This window comes from Lynx rufus, unplaced genomic scaffold (assembly GCF_022079265.1).
Source record: "Lynx rufus isolate CCGP_SWC_20201006 ecotype Redwood Valley unplaced genomic scaffold, mLynRuf1.p SCAF_1, whole genome shotgun sequence".
NCBI classification, from domain to species: domain Eukaryota; kingdom Metazoa; phylum Chordata; class Mammalia; order Carnivora; family Felidae; genus Lynx; species Lynx rufus.
Genome location: NW_025814823.1, coordinates 117,644,623 through 117,648,678, shown reverse-complemented (window position 1 = coordinate 117,648,678; position 4,056 = coordinate 117,644,623). Strand labels below are relative to the sequence as shown.

The window sequence follows — 4,056 nt, the reverse complement described above, 5'->3', positions numbered from 1 at the left end:
GCCCTGTTTTCATTTGCTTTTTAGTTGAGAAGGGAAAAGGCCCACGTTTTTATGACACCAGCTTGTGATTCTATTTTCTGTTTAAATTCTGGGTGAGGGAAAAATAAGAGACATCAGAGAAACCTTCAGAATCTCATTTTGAGAGTCTGAGCTGCAGATAAATGAGCCTCCTGCAGAAACGCTACATCAAAGCGAATTTTCTCAGCTGTATTTTCTTTCTTTTAATAGGGCCATTTACTACATTAATATTCCAGGAAGTCATTTTAATTTCGTGTTTATCATCCATTGGGAAAGTTAAACAGGATCAATATGTAACCAGTGGCAAATTTGGGGAGCTTGGGGGAGAAGGGGAGTGTTTGGAGGCTGTGGTGCTTCCACCCCTGAGAGTCCTAGGGAGGGGAGGAGGCTGGGGAAGAGAGGACCGGACAGGATGGGGGGAGGGGAGAGGAAGCATGGGGGAGTTGTAAGGTGGTAATTGTCTGAACATGCATTGGAGGGACAATTATTGAGCAGCTACTAGTGTGAGGCACTGCTCATGTCTCCTGTTTTTTAATCCTCACAACTCCCAAAGTAGGTGTTCTCATTCCTGTGATTACATATGGGGAAACTGAGGCTCAGAAAATTTGTCACATTCCACAGTCTTCCAGGCGAACTCTGACGCATTGACTGATTCATCCCTTAATAACTATGTCTCGAGCACCTGCTATGTGCCAGGCATTTACCTAGCAGCTGGAAGATTTTGGTCAATGAAAGTTAATTTACCAAAAGCCTAAGGCTCCATGTCAAATCCACTGAATGTCTCTTTTAGTGAATTGCCTGCTTCTGGGGACACAGGTGGGCCCCTGACCTTGTGGAGGTTACAGTCAGGTGAGGTGACAGACTTTCATCAAATAATCACACAAGATGAACTTGCCCCTGTGGTAGAGATCAGGGCTAGAACAAGGGGCTTCCTCCAGAGTGGCAAGCTTCCTGGGTGGTGGTGGGGTGCCCACCTGAGATCTAGGGGAAGCATGGGAGGCAGCTGGGTGACTAGGAAGAACAGAGCTGTGTGGTAGGGAGCAGGACCGGTTCCAGGGAGCAAGAGAAGGAACACCAAAGTTGGGGGGAGCCAGGGACCTCAGGGGTTGCTCAGGTGGACAGCAGACACGATGGGACCCCTTGAGCTGAGGAAGGACTTGGGGGCCCTAGAAGGCATGAGGCAGATGTATACTCTGGGTCAACTTCTATGCCCTCAACCTGGGGCTCTGTAAGGCAAATTTCCAAGCAGTGCAGGGAGACAAGGGTGGCAAGAAGTGGATGGTGAATAAAGCTCCACGAGCTGAGGGTGTTTCAGGGGACTCAGGAGGAGGTCAGGGAGGATAGAGTTGGATGTTAAAGGGAGGGATCGTCTTCAGGGAACTGAGAGATGGAGAAGGCAAAACCCCAGAGTCCTCTGTGATTCCCGTCTTTCTCACATCCCCCACATGTGGTCCCATCGGCTCTTCCTGCTGGCTTACCTCTCTCTGCAACAGAATCAGAATCCAGAATCAGACCTCTTCCCACCACTTCCACTGCCACCTCCCTGAACTAAGCCACCAGCTGCTCTCACCTGGATTACTGCAAGAGCCTCCTACCTCTCGTCTCTGCTTTTGTCCTCGACCCCCTACAGTCTATTCTCAACACCACAGTCAGAGTGATACCTTTAAAACATAAATCACGTCATGCCTAAAACCCTCTGGTGGATTCTTGTCTCACTCAGATAAAAGCTAGTTCTTACAAAGGCCCACAAGGCCCTACACAATCTCCCACTACTTTGTGACTCTAATTCCTACTGCTCTACCTTTGCTAATGCACTTACTCTGTCCTGCTTGCTCTTCCTGCAACTTGCCAGCTATGGTTCCACCTCAGAGCCTCTGCACTCTGTGCCTGCTGTTCCCTCTCCATATGTTCTTCCTTTCATACGTGCTTCACTTCCCTTGAGTCTTTGCTCCAAGTCACTTTCTCTGTGAGGCCTTCTCTGACCATCCTATTTGCATTGCAGTCTTCTCACCAGCTCTCCCTCTCCCCCTTGGCTGCTTGCTTGTGTCTTATTGCATTTCCCATTTTTTTTTTTTTTGACGGCGGGGGTGGGGGTGGGGTGGGGCGGGGGAGGTATGCACTGTGGGAGGGGCAGAAGGACAGAGAGAGAGAATCTGAAGCAGGCTCCACACTCAGTATGGAGACTGATGCGGGGCTCAATCTCACAACCCTGGTGTCATGACCTGAGCTGAAATCAAGAGTTGGACGCTCAGCTGACTGAGCCACCCAGGTACCCTTGCATTTCCCATTTCTACCATAGGTTATCATGTGCTTATTTTGTTTGTGGTCTGCCTGTCCTCTCTGAAGTCCCCAGCTCCACAGGGTGGGGACTTGTCCATTTTGTTCACTGTTAGCATCCCCCGTGCCTAGAACAGTGCCTATACATCACAAGTGCTCAGTTTGCTGGAAAGGACACCTCCCCATGTCTGGAACAAGGACCAAGGCTCCAAAGGGAATACTATGTCTGGGATGAGTTGTTCTTAACTTAATTTTTTATACTTTGCTGACTCCTAACAACAGCGCTACATGGTGACAACTGTTATTGGCCCCATATTATAGATGGGGCAGCTGAGGCTCTGGAATGTGAAGGAAGTGGTACAGCTGGACATCCTGCAGATCTCAGACAGGCATTGGTGCCATACTGCTTGGGCTGGTGGCTAGTGCCTCTGTTTACAATCTACAGGACCTTGGACAAGCTTCTGTCCTTTCTGTGCCTCAGTGTCCTCATCTACAAAATGGGTACAATCATAGTACCTACCACCAAGGGCTGTTAGGAGAATTTGATGCGACAATACATGCACATTCCTTGGCTTGGGCTGCATTAAAGGTGCTCAATAATGTTAGCTGTTGTTACTCTGGGAGCTGCAGTCTGCTGCCTGAGTGGGGCCCTGGGCCACTCCCGACCCAGAAGTCTCCTTCCATTTCCACCAGGGACCTTGGGTGAGCCCAAGGCTCTGCCTCCAAATGGCAGTGGCCAGGCTTCTTCAGTCCCATTTGTTTAGGTGGAATTTAATTTCTGCCTAAGCTGAGAGTCTTCTGCCCCCTCCTGCCCTCTCTCTTGCTCTCATCAGCAGGAAAATGAGCTCTGGGAGCTTTCCCCCTGGTCTAGAAATCCAAGGTGAAGGATTTCATTAACAATCAAGAGGACATAATCAACATTCTAATAATTCTAGATCTGCACTCCCCCATTTTGCAGCCCCCCCCAATTGCCCCCTTCCTCCCCACTCCATCCCATTCTTGGCTCTCCCAGACACACTCACCTTGACCAAGAAATTTCATTTCCTCTCAAGCCAAATTTACTTTGCTATTAAATTCAGGACCTTACCTTCTGCCCTGATGGTGAGGGGATGTGTGCTCCAGACTTCCCGGATTTCTTCAGCTTCTGAAAGAGATACGAGTGGGAAAAGTGGTGTCATGAGGGGCTGGCTTCTCTTATACCCCCTAGAGCATTCCAAGGTGGGCTGACACACCTTCCCTCTAGGGACTCAAAAACTCTTTACTACATGGCCAGGGAAGCTTTTCCTGGTGTGGGGTTAGGAAGAGGGCTCCAGTGATCTCTTCTTGGGGACTGCCGAGTGACTCCCTACTTAAGCACTCAGGAAGATTTAGCCTGTACCACCTCTTGGCTGTATGATCTTGGATAACTTAATATTTTTGGGCTTCAGTGTCCTTACCTGTAAAATGGGGATGATAGCAGTAAGTCTCCTCTCCAGGACACTGGGGAAATGAAAGATAATGTTTATTTAAAACAAAAAAATTTTTAATGTTTATTTATTTTTGAGAGAGAGAGACAGGGACAGAGTAGGAGCAGGGGAGGAGCAAGGAGGGGGAGACACAGAATCCGAAGCAGGCTCCAGGCTCTGAGCTGTCAGCACAGAGCCCAATGTGGGGCTCAGACTCAAGAACTGTGACATCATGACCTGGGCCAAAGTCGGACACTTGACAACTGAGCCAACCAGGCACCCCAGAAGATAATGTTTATTAGCACAGTGCCTGGAA

The 4,056-nt window shown here is 49.1% G+C and overlaps 1 long non-coding RNA gene across 1 annotated transcript; it reads right to left on the bottom strand.

Annotated features, from left to right (window-relative positions):
* Positions 1–236: 236 nt before the first annotated feature.
* LOC124528107 (uncharacterized) lies at positions 237–3,791 on the bottom strand. The gene is made up of 3 exons (XR_006966098.1): positions 3,732–3,791; positions 3,383–3,439; positions 237–1,502 (listed from the first exon to the last, which is right to left on the bottom strand). It is a non-coding gene; the product is annotated as an uncharacterized LOC124528107 (long non-coding RNA).
* Positions 3,792–4,056: the final 265 nt, after the last annotated feature.